The sequence below is a fragment of the Bidens hawaiensis genome, unplaced genomic scaffold (genome assembly GCF_021521415.1).
Source record: "Bidens hawaiensis isolate Kalapana, Puna unplaced genomic scaffold, B.hawaiensis_p1.1 tig00017886_1, whole genome shotgun sequence".
Lineage (NCBI taxonomy): Eukaryota > Viridiplantae > Streptophyta > Magnoliopsida > Asterales > Asteraceae > Bidens > Bidens hawaiensis.
The window spans coordinates 48,513-63,683 of record NW_027492701.1 but is presented as its reverse complement, the minus strand read 5'-3'; the positions used below and the strand labels follow the sequence as shown (position 1 = coordinate 63,683).

Genomic DNA, 15,171 nt, shown 5'->3' with positions numbered 1-15,171 from the left:
TGAGACATGATGTTTAATGAGTGTAATAAATACAAATAATAAATATTACCCGTTAAAAGAAAATAGAAACTGATATTTAAATAAACCGAAATGAGCTAAATTAGAAAATAATCAAACAGAAACTAAACTAATTAAAATAAATTGGAATTAAATGAACTTTATTATTTCATTAATTCGATTTGGTTACTTAACCAGAGAAAAAAAAACGTATCAAAAGAGTTAACATAAGGAAAAGTCAAAATGGACCATAGGGGCTAACTAACTCAACAGGTTGTGGCTCCTTAATCGAAAGATCTCAAATCCGGGGACCTTACTATTAACTGAAAATACACATAAACTCAGTTTACATAATAAAATAACACATTCTACGCAACAAAAATAAAATGAAACTTTACACACTAAACTTCTTTCTCTAATCTAATCTTCAATATAGATAGTTTTGTACGTATCCCAATCTCGTCACATCTTTAAAGCATGCATACTAAAAATCATTTACACGCTAAGTGAGTTATAACCTTTTCTTCTTTACACACACAGTCAATCTCAAACAAACAACTGACATGTGATTCTTTCGTATTCAAAGATACAATTATATAACATTTCTTACTTAAGCATTCATTCATTTTGTAACCTTATTTTCTTCAAGCATACTAAAAGCATGCACCTCTTTCTTACACATTTATTATTCTACTGGTATAATAACTGGACCATACAATCATACAATATATTCATACATCTTCATTAACTATCATATATAGTATCTCTAATTGGACCACATACTCATTGTATCCATAACTAGACCATATTCTTATAGTATCCATAACTTAACCATATTTTCATCGTATTCGCATCCATGATTGAACCATATTCTCCTAGTATCAACAATTGGACCACACACACATACAATATACTAACAATCAATACCTTGTATCTATAATTAGACCGCATAATATAACAACACGTGCCCTAAACACAATAGTGGCTTTTAGTCTTTTATTGTGTTCATACCCATGCTTTACTGTTCATAACAACAAACAACCATGTAGTCTTACATTTTCATTAAACATTACCATTCCAAATATTGCTTATTAATTAATCATAGGCTGAAGCCTAAGACTTCACTTCTTATTCTTCTTCATGAGCATGCATACAACCCCTAAAATGTTTAAAGGTAAAAAGGGCTAGAACTCATCTGTCTCGCTTATCCTCCTTGAACTTGTCGGACAATACAATCTCGAGTCCGGCTTGAACACTGTTAGGATAATTAACTAATTAAAGGTTAACTAATGTGTTACAAAACACATCCGTTTTCACACTCGTTTTAATAATATTCCGTGCTATACTATATCATATTTTGTTCAGTATAAGCATATATTTAGTATTTATATGTTTTTACAGGGGTTCATGTGCAAAAAGAGCGAAAATGAGGCTAAATCATGAAGATGCACAAGAGTGAAAGAATAAAATAAAAAAAATGGGTTGAAGATATTGGAAGATTAAATGATAGAGGGTTGATATACGAAGACGTAGAAAAAAACGGGGAGGAAAACGAAGTTGAAACGACGATTTTACGATGAAAACAAAATTTACTGAATTTGAGCTCCTAGGCGCGTCGCGGAGGACTTAGAGAAATCCCCTGCGACGCTCGGAGAACCCCTAGAAAAGTAAAAATCACCAAAATAATGCAAGTCTGACTATTTTGTTGGCCGCACATCGCGGAAAGTCAAGTGCAGTCCCCCGCGACGCGCGGGGGAAACTTATGTCGGCAAAAATGTTTGGAAACTCTATTTATACGATTTTATCAACCCTAGATGATATTATTCACTTCCACCCGTCAAAGGGATGATGCACTGATAAACACCTGATTTCTCTTAAAAGGTTCGAATCTTGCTCTACTTATATCTGGAACACCACCATGATATTGGCGGGTCTAGTGAGGTTTCCGTCAACAGACTCTTCATGGTTGCCAAAAAACGGACAAGACACGACTTGCTTTTCTTATTAATTACAGTATTAACGGTTTACACTCGCCTTCAAACAAGAAGGCCAAAAGGCCATCTATATCAAAAGAGTGGAAAAGAAGAGCTCATATTGCTCAAACCAACAGAAAAATCATCTTAAGGTTCTGATCTATTTAACTTCTAGCTCGGTTTAAGAAGTTATCATATGGACTTGCAGCTGATAACCTAAACGATTCGGGACTAGGTTTACTTGCAAAAAGAGCTTCACTTTCATCCTGCTAAGAGAGCCACAATTCGTAACATTAGTAAACAACATAAGGAACTTTTACATAGTGCATAAAAGATCATTGAAAGTAGTGGAGAGCGGTAAAATTTTTCCCGTGTATCACATTCAAAACAATAGATACAAATGCATTATGCGATTTTCTTGATTATCAGCATATAATTGATAATGAAGAAAAAAAACGTATATCCACAAGGGAGTGTAGATAGCATAACCAATTTTAAGTAAAGAACCGTGAGAACGGACGGTTATGCAACCGGGTAATCACCTCTCATATGGTGGGAGATTGTATACGAGTCACTATTTCAGTGAACCCGTAAATAAGCACTAATAAGGCAACAAGTGAACAATATTTATATCACCAACGAACTTTTGTATCTTTCATAACAACTATAACTAGGAGTGTGCATGAAACATAACTAACCGTACCGTAACTTGAATAACCAAGCATAATCGAACCCAAAAAAAAACCGCCATTCGGTTTTAAGTTCTTTAAAAAACCAAGTTTGGATCGGTTTGTGTTTTCTATCGACAAAAACCGAACAAAAAAACGATATTAAGTAATTTATAAGAAAAAATAAATGTTGTAGCCTAAGAATTATAATTTTAGATGTATACTGATTAATTAATCATTAATAAACAAAAATATGTAGGCCCAAATTCATTACTTTGGGCCATTTTTTGCGGCCCAAAATTTTCAAGCCCAGACGGTAAAACCGGAAAAACCCAAACTCAAACCACACCCATTGTGATAACCAAACTGTTTTCAAGAACCCAAAAGCCGAATATCCAGTTTTTGTTCAGTTTGAGCTCAAAACCGGCCCATGCACACCCCTATTTATACAGTCAAGCATAGATGTTCCGGAGTTATATATATTTTTATCACATGTTCCTTATTAAGTCTTTTTTTTATGAGCCTATATGCTTATGCACACATACACACATTTTTGCAACAACATTTAAAGAAGAACGTGAATGTACCTGATCGCCTCCAATATATTGGTAGACTGGTCTTTGTTGCATGCTCATTTCCATGAAAGACATATTATTAGGTGCATTACATACTGACATTCTACCAACTTGTTGCACATATTCCATTAACTGTACACAATCCAGCAATCGGTATTTTAAATATTATAGTCCGTTCCTCAACCATCAAATTTAACTTTTTAGATTGATGATTATAGCATTCAAAATCAAATCAAGAGGGAATGTGTTGCCAATATCACATGATCACTATAATGAACTATATATATATATTAAAGATCATTTAAACTTCCAAAAAATTTAATAACTTGAGTGACTCCTAACAACCAATCTTTTTTATATATATAGGATATATATACACAATCACATATATCTACATATATGTGCATACATGCCTGTGTGTATTTGTAACCATGGGAACTAGGGGTGTAAAGAAATCAAGCCGGCTCGTGAGCTACTCGAGGTTGGCTCGTTAAAAGCTCAAATCAAGCCGAGCTTAAGAGTTCGAGCCGGCTCGCAAGCCTAAACTAGACTATTATTTATATAACTTTTACTTAATATATTAGATATATGTCTGCATAAATTATATACTTCAAAATTATGACAAAATTAAGTAAAAAAACTAACATGCCGAGCTCGAGTGTTAAAAATAGAGTTTGAAACGAGCCTAGTCTATAGCTCGGGCTCGACTCGTTTACAGAACACTTACCGATTCCAACAATTGATCGACACTCAAGAGGTTAGATATATCTGAACTTGGTTTGCTTGTATCTTTATAAAGGAAAAGGAGTGGAGCAACCTACAAATAATAATTAACAATTAATATGTTAAAAACCAAGGGAAATGATAAATAAAAATTTAAAAAACATTTATTCACAATTTCACATTTACCTCATCTTTTGGGCGACCCGTATTTAATAATATTTCTATCGTCCCGTAACCCATGGTCATCTGGCACAAATCTGTCTAACAACTCTTCCTCAATGCCTGTTACTTGAGACTGCACAATGCACACATACATAATGAGTAATATGCATATACAGATATAGGGGGAAGCCGGGAGGGTTCATGACCCATGAGAAAACCAAAACGTTGCAATAAAACCGAGAAAACTATTGCCTACCAAATAACTTTTTTTTTCATTTCTTTATAATTATAAGGTTTTTATTGTAAATAAAATTGAAGAAAATAAATATATAAAAATGTATGTAGCTCACGAAGTTACATATATGTATCTCATACTTAGTACACATATGTAACTTACGAGTTACGTATATGTAACTTGCTAACTACACATAAATTATTTATTTTTTTGACAAAGATTAATAAGATATTAAAAGAATGAAGAAACAAAAAAAATTAAAAAGAAAAAAAAAATCTTGTTTTAAAGCGGTTCTCTTGAAGTTTTCGCATGATCCCTTCTATATCACTCATGCGATCAAATAAAAACCACTCCATGTAAAAACCAATAAACCCTCTAGAACAATAGGAAAATGCCACGTGTCTCATCTTTGACTTTCACATTTCACAAAAGGGTAAAACAGTAAATTATCCCTCTTTTTATAATTAGTTATTTTAAAACTAGTTTCCCCCATTTATTTTGAACTTTAATAACTATTTAAAAAAAATTACACCAGGAAAACGAGCATTTTTTATCTTTATTTAGAAATTTTAGTGTCTTTTATTATATATATGTAAGGAACCATTTATATATGTAATGTGAACATGTATCTAACTATTCATAATATGAAATGCATATGTAATTGTTCATATTACATGTTTAATTCTTCATAATATGAACACTTGTTTATATTGCATATAAACAGTGCACACATACATAATGAGTTTTTAATATTATATTTCTTACAATTATAGAAATATAAAATGACGCATTTACCCCTGTGGTGGTTTCCATGTGTTTCACAATTGCATCAGCCAATGATTTTGTGGTTTGGCCTTGTGTGAGCTTAATTTCCGAAAGGGATTTAAGGGCGACTTGATATCCTCTTTAGAACCATAACTGTTCTTAATTTGATCTCCTTTAGATCCAACGATCAACTTGCAATCATCAACCAAAGTCAAGTATGGGTCAACCTGTCACCATATCAAATCAAAAGCTATGCATGGTGTTAACTCAAATCATAAAAGGGGAAAGATTAAAATAGATCACATTATTAGGCATGTAAACTAACCGATCGTTCAGTGAATTATTCGTCAACCATATTAAAATAAAATAATATAGGTAAATGAACGAACACGTCTCGTTCGTTCATTTATGCTCATATACGTTTTTTTATTTCATTCGTTTAGGTTCATTTATATTTTGTTACTTTATGTTTGTTAAGTTCGTTTACGTTTGTTAACATATTCATTTACATTTTTTGGGGGCTATTAAAATTAAGTATAGTTTTAATAACTTTTTAGGCCCAATACATTGTTGTTCACATTTAACCGGTTTTAGCTTAGTTGTGTTCGTGTATTTATGATCATTTATGTTCGTTTACGTTCGTGAACCATTAATTTATTTGTTAACGAAAAACAAAAGAAATACGAACACGTTCATTTTCTTAACAAATGAGCACGAACAAGAAATACCACTTGTTTAACTGTTCATGTTTGATCATTTGTTCAGTTAAAGTTAAACAAAAGAACATGAACATGCTTCGTTCGTGTTCATTCGGTTTGTTTACAAGCCTACACATTATTCACATACCATTTTATTAGCAAGTAGTGACTTGGCAACCGGAACAAGAGGAACAATTCCAAATGCTTTCCCTGAAATTATTATCATAGATGTCGCTAACGTATAAAGAGATCTTCGACGCGCTGGTGAAAGTGACCCTACACATGATATTAAAAAAATCATAACTGAAATCGTTTTTGAGTTTATAATATTATAGTTTACGAACGTACCTCCTTCATTAAGAGAAATATTTAGCAAGGAAAATGCCAGCTGGATGCTTCGAATTAACACCTCACGGCTGGAGTTCTGCACAAATTATAAAAAAATATATATTAACAATTACAACACAAATTTGAAATTTAGTGGTAACTATACAGATATTAATCAAGTTTTCCAACTGTTTCACTAAAGTTATTCAGTTTCCCTTAGAATTAATCACTCAGATGGTCCTTGTGGTATGTCTATATTTCAAGTTTGATCCTTAACTTTGAAAATTCCAGGTGTAGCAGTAAGGGTTTTTTAGTCATTTCACGCCCACGTAACTAGAAAAAAGTGACGCCCATCCATTTCAAGGACCATTCATGATACACTTTCGTAATATTTGGGACCATACGTGTAATTTTTCAAAGTTAAGGACCAAACTTGTAATATGGATATACACAGGGTTCATCCGAGTAATTAACTCTTTTTTTGTAGATGTTATATTTTTGAGTCAGGTGAGGCAAATGTAACATATATGAATCTTGATTCTTGATTACTATTTAGAGTTTCAAATTAACTTCACATAGGAGGTAATAGTAAAGAAAAAGTTTCACTAAATAATAACCAAGTTTATAAATGTTCAGTATAGGTGAAGTTTACCCATTCCAAAACTATAATGTATTTCCTCATTTACCTTCCCACGAGAGAATAACAACACGAGGCTATAGGTGTGAGCGACTGCTTCATAATTGTTGGGTGTGTTATCGGGGGAGATCGATTGTGCCCAAATTGAGGATAAAAGGATGGATATTTGTCGACTGCTGAGCCTAAGTGCAACGTCCTCCTGTAATTTAAAAAATTATATATGTATATAAAAATTCATGCATAAAAGCATGAAACGGAAATAACCGACCCGTAACCAAATTTATGGTTGGGTATTGGGTTTGCATGTACGGAAAACCGAAAAAACCGAACCGAACTTTAATAAATAGTGGAGCCCAAATGTTTAAGAACTAATTAATCATTAATGAACAAAAACATTTAATCACAAAGTTTCATGCCGAAACTCATTATTTGAGCCATTTTTTCAGCCCAAATGTTTAATAATTAATTAATCATTAACATAAAAAAATCTAATCACAAGCTTTAAGGCCCAAATTCATTATATTTGGCCATTTTTTGGCCCAAAATTTTCAAACCCAACTATTAAAACCAAAACACCAAAACCGAAACGTTCATCGGTTTGATTGATTTTGAACTTTTTTGGCTCTTGTTGAAAACTGAACCAATCCATATTAGAAATGCGCCTGACATAACCGAATTCAACTGACTAAACCCATTAAACGATTCGGTATTCGGGTTTTTTCAGTTTTCACATCCCTAACAAGCTAAAAAATAACCTACATTATCATTCTTTCCAGCTTGAGACACTGGTATTTTCATGCTATACATTCGGCTATAAGCCGACTTTACTTTATTCATCATTCCACCATTATTAATTTTTGGTTCCCCTTCATTATTTGCTTTCGGCTTATTATTTTTCATTTTCTGAAACAGTGCTGCTGAAGATGAAAACGCAGAAACCTTTCTCGATAACGACCGTGAAATATTTTTTGTATCAAGCGCCACGTTAGCACTCGGTTGAGGACACACAGAAGATGGCACAAGAACCACAGAAAATATACGGTGGGCCCCGATTCGAGTTTCAGTGTCTTGATGAACCGTTGCAGGAAGCAGTTGATGAAATAGTGCTTCGGGAAATGCCTAAATATAATATTATAAAAGTTAGAATATATATGTTTGTTTATTTAATTAAATGAATAATCATGAAAGGGCTGGGCTCTACTTCGTAAATGAAATTCTTAAAAGCCCGTTGAACCACCAACAAAACTTTTTGTTCATTTAGTTAAAAGAATGAACATGAACACATGTCACGTTTGTTTGTTTGTTTGTTTTAGTTCATATGCTTCTTAGTTTACGTTTGTTTAAGTTCATTCGTTAATATATTCGTTTGTTTTTTTAGCCGCTTAAAATATGGTCTAGTTTTAATATCTTTTTAAGCCCTACGCGTTCCTGTTCACGTTTACTTTTAACTAGATTTAGCTCTGTTATTGTTCATCTACGTTATTTGCATCCCTTCGTTTATATTCGTGAACCGTTTGTTTATATTGTTAACGGACAAACATAAACGAACACGAACACGTTCATTTACTTAGCGAACGAACACAAACTTCGTACGTTTAATTGTTTGTGTGCGATCATTTGTCCGGTTAAAGTAAAATAAACAAACACGACCATGCTTCGTTCATGTTTATTCGGTTTGTATACAAGCTTAAGTATATTATATGAAGTTATAAAAGGCATATAAGTTGTGTTCGTGTATATTGTTAACGAACAAATATAAACGGACACAAACACGTTCATTTTTTTAACGAACGAACATAACAATAAAACCTTGTTTTTTTAACTGTTTCGGTTGTTGTTTTATAATTAAACGAATGAACATGAACATGCTACGTTCGTGTTCGTTCAATTCGTTTACAAGGCTAAGAATACTATATGAGGTTATAGAAGTCATATAAGTTGCGTTTGTTTATACTGTTAACGAACATGAACACGGACAAGAATATTTGTTTAATTCTTCATGGTCGATCGTTTGTTCGGTTAAGGTTAAACGAACAAATACAAACATGCTCTGTTCGTGGTCGTTTGGCTCGTTTACAAGCCTAAGAATGTTTTATAAAGTTATAAAAAATCACATGACTTGTGTTCGATTATATTGTTAACTAACAAACATAAACGAAAATGAACACGGCCACGTTTACTTTTTTAACGAACGAACAGGAAAACCTCGCTTGTTAAGTTTTTCGTGTTCAATCGTTTGTTCGTTCGATTCGTTTACAAGCCTAAGAATATTACTTGAAGCTATGAAAGTTATATAAGTTGTGTTCTTGCCTTGTGGTTATACGCCATATGTGGCAATGATGCGATAACTTGAGCAGTACGGAAAACAGTAGCGACTGTAGTTTGTGCTCTAATTTTAATAGTAGATATGTTTTCCAACGTTTCAGCCATGATGTCAAAAATAGGACTAGCATCACCTACCTGATTGATGATAAAAAATATATTAATTAATGATACACCTAAGAGGACGCAATTTCGACCCATATTGGAAGGGCCACACGGGTAAATAAATTTATTAAATGATTGACAAAATTTCAGAAAATAAAAGTGATAAGAATAAATGATAAAGACAGAAAAGAAAGTAAAAAGAAAAAGAAAATATATTACACATTTTCTCCTTTAGTTGTAAGGGTATAATAGTTATTTCTAAAAAGTCAAGGGACATGATCTGCAAGTTACCGCATACATAAAGAACGAAAAATAAGTTACAAATTATGTAGTTTATAAAATTCGCATTATGTGTATGTTAACAATATTAATTTTTGTTTCAATACATAAACAAGAAACTAACATTTTCAACATACACATAATGCAGAATTTACATATGTGTGTGTAAAAAAGTACATAATAAACGAGATGGCTCGAGCTTTTGACGAGCCGAACTCGAGCTCAATATTTCAGCTAGTTAAAATAAACGACCTGGCCCGAGCTTTTAACAAGCCAAGCTCAAGTTCAACATTTCAGTTCGTAAAAATAAACTTCGCTCGAGCTTTTAACGAGTCGAGCTCGAGCTCAACATTTCAGCTTGTTAAAATAAACAACCTGGCTCGAGCTTTTAACGAGCCGAGCTCGAGCTCTACATTTCAGCTCGTTGAAACAAACGAGCCGGTTCAACTTAATTTGTAAGCGAGCCAGGTCCAACCCTAACGCTAATTGTTTATACAGAAAGTAAAAAATTTAGACAAAAATAAGTTTGGGTCAACCCGTCCATGTCAACAAGCACCAAAAAACACCGCATTTTGGCCCGTTACCCGGCCCACCTATTTTGCAACCTTATACTAGTTAATAACAAGAAATTAAGAAATAAAAAAACCTTTGAAGATAACTCTACAAGGCATTCATCAACAGCTTCTTGAAACTTTTTGTTCCATTCAATCACATCGGCTCCAAGCTTTGCATCGGTTCGTGAACGGCGAATGCTTTTTCTTAAATGTCTAAGAATATCGGTTATCGCACCGACTATCGAGACGGACGGTTTTATCTTCGTTTCACGTGCAAGTGACGTGGTAAGTTCTAGAATGTTGAGCTGCATGTTGGGTTGTTTATAGACGTTTATGTGATCAAGATGCTTCACTAATACAGAGAGCAGAAAATGTGGATTTCCACCTGAAAAGTATGAAAAAGAAATATCAATCAGTCAACAAAAAATAATAAAAATAATGCAAACTGGATTTTAACAATCCAAACAATGACAGTCCTAACTTTCACTTAGGGATGTGCATGGACCCATTTGGGCTCAAACTGAACCAAAAACCAAAATTACAGTTTTTTTTTGTTTTTGAAAACCGTTTGGTTTCGTTTTTATCAGTTTTAGTCAAGTTCGGTTTCATTTTTTTTTTTGGCTTTTGGCTTTTCTATTTGAGCTTCAATTTTTTGAGCTGAAAATTTTTTTTTGGCCAAAATCTTTTTTTTTTAAATTAATAATTAATTGATTATTGTACACTTGGCCTATTGGGTTACACTATTTATTATCCAAAAACATGGTTCGCTTTGGTTTTCTGTTTTAATTAAATACAAAACTGAAACTGAACAGGAAGTTCGGCTTTTACAAAAACATAAAACTAAACGGTCAGCTTTTATTTGGTTTCAGGTTTCAATTATTACAGTTCTTTTTTTTCGGTTGCAATACGATTTTTTGGTTTCATGCACTCCCCTACAGCTTCAATTTCATTGCTAAGGACAATCTCAGTGGCATAAGCATCACACTCAATTTATATTTGATTTCCACTCAATTTCGTTTGCAAGTTTCCCCATTTAGTTCATAATTGTCATTGTGAGTGATAACAAGTCAAAATCAAATGTAAATATAATATGATTATGCTACGCGGATTGCTTTTTTGCAATGAAAGTAGAAGTTATGACTGTTAGTGGTCAAATTGACAGTATAGATTTTTAAAATCGAGTATGCCTAAAATAATAATGATAATAATAATATCCAAATGAACTCTATGAATGATAAGTACCAGATTCATTGCTTATGGTTTGCATGCTATTGAGAACTGGAAACGCAACCCCGCGTGAGGAAGGCCATAAATTCTCATCATCGAAACAACGGAATACAGATTCAAGAATTCGTCTCATGGTTGTAACTTCATTGGCTAACCGGGCCATGTTATGAAGGCACACACGGGACCAAAAGCACGCACTTTTAGCATCTTCTCTGTATAAAGAAAGAAAAAAAATGACTTAAAATCGTGTTCCTGAACACGCCCGTTTAACCCATTTATCTAAACATGTCAATCCAGTTTGATGGGCTGGAAAAACTGGGGTCAAGGGGGTCATAAACAGTTTAGCACGTCGACGTGTTTAACTAAAAAGGTTGGCTAGTCGACCTGTTTGACTTAATGGGTCGCACAGGTCAACCTTAACATGATCCTTTTAATTACACAGTATTAAACTTTTGAAATAAAGGACTTACCGTGTGACGGTTACTTCACCCTTTTCATTAACAATTTCTCTCCACGATGGAACCTTCAACAAAGCATTTGGAGGTATATTTATTTCGTTTTTAAGGACTTCTTGTACCCGCCGATGTTGGTTCCTTCCATAATTTTCCAAGACTACCGAAACAATCTATGTAATATAAAAATAAAATCATTAATATGGTTTTAACTTTTAATACTATATACATAAAATTATGCCTACATTGTCAAATTCTGATGACGTGTAGGAATATCTGCCCATGAACCGAACCTACAAAAAGACCTGCACATCATGAACATGAACATAGATAAATAGATAAATAAATAAATATACAAAATTAAACAATTTATCTGCTTTTTGTATAGTTAAGAAAAGATTTAGAAGATATTTCACATGGTTTTTAAAATATAAGTTTCTTGATTCGTGTGAAATAAATTATGACACCAGTGTGAAATAAATTATAACACCAGAGGAGGTAGTTTTTTAAGGTTGATCATCATTTCACATGTACATGAGTTAAGATTAGAGATAAGTTAAAGTTGTTAGAAATAGGCCTGTAAAAGAATCAAACATTCAGTCAACCCTTCAACAGAAAGTTCATTTGTATTCACTTATTTAATAAACGGATGAACTCATGTCTCATTTGTTAGTTTATGTTCGTGAACGTTCGTTCATTTATGCCCGTTTATGTCTGTTCGTTTACGTTTATTTGTTTACGCTGTTTAAGTTCAGTAGAAAATGTCATACCATAGAAGAAAGGTTTTGCAGCCCAGCCGAACGAAGCGACTCCACTCTGTCATCATTCCCAACTTCTTGAGATAATTGACAGAGTTTAGGGATAAAAATTTCCAAGTTAAACATGTATGTTCCATCTATCTGCAAATCACAAAAACTTTATACAATCCAAAAATACAAACAATGAGACAAAAGCTAATAATAATCGCCTAAACACTCATACCTGACTATTTACAAAGTCAAATAACGTTTGGCATCCTAATATTTGCATCTCATCTTGTCGTGTCTCGTTCAATAAAGTGTGCATGATAGTAAGCAAACTACTAGCAAAAAGGGGCCTAATCAAGGAAATCAACATTATTATTATTGTTCATCTACAGATATGCATAAAATAGTAGAAGAATAGTCATAGGAATGAAGTTACATTTGATCCTTGCATGAAATCAATAGCTTCCTGTATATACACATGACAATTCTTGCACCTCTAAAGTTCTTATTTCTTAATTCCTTGTAAAAGCGTTGCTCAAGGGTGGCTGTGATCTGGAGGGCATTATGGGAAATTATAGTACTTTTACACACAACTTGTTGGTTCTTATCTGAAATTAGTAAACGAGTCAAGCTGCTGGTTTAATTGGCTCGCTAAAAGCTTAATCGAGCCAAGCTTAAACGAGCCCAATCATAAAAATAAGCTTGTTTATAAACGAGCCCGAGCCACTTTTCAAGCTGGCTCGCGAACCTAATCGAGCCTATTATGTTATATAAAAGATTTAAAGCTAGAAAACAGATATAAATTATAATTAAAGAATATATAGAAAGTAATTAAAAATGTATATATACTAATTAATAAATAATAACCGAGTCGAGCTCAAACTGGAAAAGCTACTCACAAGCGAAGCTCGAACTTGAGAAATAGAGCTCGAGCCTAATCAAGCTAGGGCTCGGCTCGGCTCGTATAAACTATAAACCCCTAGTTATAACAAGTTAGTAACTTTCTATTTATATAATTGTAATGTTTCTTAAAAATCTTTTAAAGGTCAAAAGAAAGTATCCGGTATGCGGGAATTTAAAAAAAATCATTTTTCTTTTTGCCAAAAACAAATTGACCATATCGAACGATCGGCCTAAACCAGTTTTAAATGCACTAAAAACTTATCATTCACGTAAAAAATAAAGCATACCTTGGGTATCCGTAAAGGGTTTCTCACAGCATATTCACAGAGCTTTCCGATCTTTCGATCGTTTGGTTCTTCATCCTTTATTTAAAATCCAAACCAGAACAAGTAACATAAGCATATGCATAATATATAAGAGATATTACATGAGTTACCTGGTAATAAAAGCATGTTTTGTTAAAACATATCATGCTCACATAAAATAAAATACACCAGCATTCTTCTTTATGCTTAGCCTTAGCCAAAGATAATTTAATAACATAAAGAGTATGTTCTGATACGTAAAACAGTAGAACACTATTCATATGCTAAAAATGAGGTTTTGTTGCAGTTATCCACAGTGGGATGCTACATCTCTACAAATAGCTAGGATTCAAACAGATACTAATTTACTGCACAACTAGGGGGTGTAAACAAGCCAAACCACTCGTGAGCTACTCGAGATCAGCTCGTTAATATATCGAATCAAGCCGAGCTTAAAAGAGCTTCAGCCCGAGCTCAAGCCTAAAAATAAGCTTGTTTGATAAGCGAGCCCAAACCCAAAGCTCAAGCTGGCTCGCGAGCCTAGCAAGCCTATTATTTGTATAACTTTTATTTGATGTATTAAATATATATGTATAGATTAATATAATATAACAATTATTACTATGTTATTATTATGATAAAAGTAACTAAACAATATATATAATTGTAAATGTATATAAACTAATTAACAAATAATAAAGGACCCAAGCCCGAGGTTGAAAATGCACTCACTAGCTGGGCTCGAACTTTAAAAGTAAAGCCCGAAACGAGCAGCCAAGCCCGAGCTCGAACTCTAGAAAGTAAGATGAGCCGTGCTTGAGCTTGAAAACTATTCACGAACCAAACTCGATTTTTAAAAATAGAGCTCGAAGCAGGCCGACCTTAATCTCAAGCTATCAAGCTCAAGCTCTAATAAGTTAAACAAGCCAACCTCGAGCCTAGTCAAGCTTGGACTCGACTCAGGTCGGCTTGTTTACACCCCTACAGTATCACTAGAAATTCACAAGGCATCACGTCCATTTCGTTAATGTTAATTTTGAATAACATACACGTAAAAAATTGCAGGAGATGAAGTAACTAACTAACTAACCGGTGAGGTAGGGTAAATATCTGCAATCAGCTTCTTGTACCTCTTCAAAGGTTGCCTAGACCTTGGTCTTAATCCCGGGCAGAAGCAACAAAGACTCCCACATGCTGGCACAATGTGCCTTGATATCACCCCCGAAACAACACTCATTTTGTTTGGGTGTTTATAAACACAATTACATGTATGTATGTATACCAATAAGAAGGTGACAAATGAGTTGCCACTTTCTTTCTTGTAGAATCTTCTTTCAGCTTCCTTCCCTCCAAACCACGAATTCATCGCAATTCAAGAAGGGAAGATAAGCTGCTATGAAACTAAAAGAGCTGCAAATGCCCCACCAGCCTGTAACAAAACAACATCTCAATCAACAAATTAAAGTCATATAACAAAAACATGAAAAAGAAAAGTATTCAGTTTCATTTGAGCATTTT

General features: G+C 33.5%; 1 pseudogene across 1 annotated transcript; it reads right to left on the bottom strand.

Moving 5' to 3' along the window:
• Positions 1-1,699: 1,699 nt before the first annotated feature.
• LOC143554924 (protein SEMI-ROLLED LEAF 2-like) lies at positions 1,700-14,890 on the bottom strand (annotated as a pseudogene). Its single transcript, XR_013139106.1, has 19 exons — positions 14,744-14,890; positions 13,636-13,710; positions 12,882-12,997; positions 12,681-12,795; positions 12,470-12,598; positions 11,945-11,992; positions 11,718-11,872; positions 11,263-11,459; positions 10,113-10,405; positions 9,071-9,220; positions 7,520-7,879; positions 6,810-6,959; positions 6,145-6,220; positions 5,945-6,072; positions 5,129-5,325; positions 4,123-4,231; positions 3,941-4,030; positions 3,226-3,345; positions 1,700-2,239 (listed from the first exon to the last, which is right to left on the bottom strand). The product of XR_013139106.1 is annotated as a protein SEMI-ROLLED LEAF 2-like (transcript).
• Between the last annotated feature and the right edge of the window lie 281 nt (positions 14,891-15,171).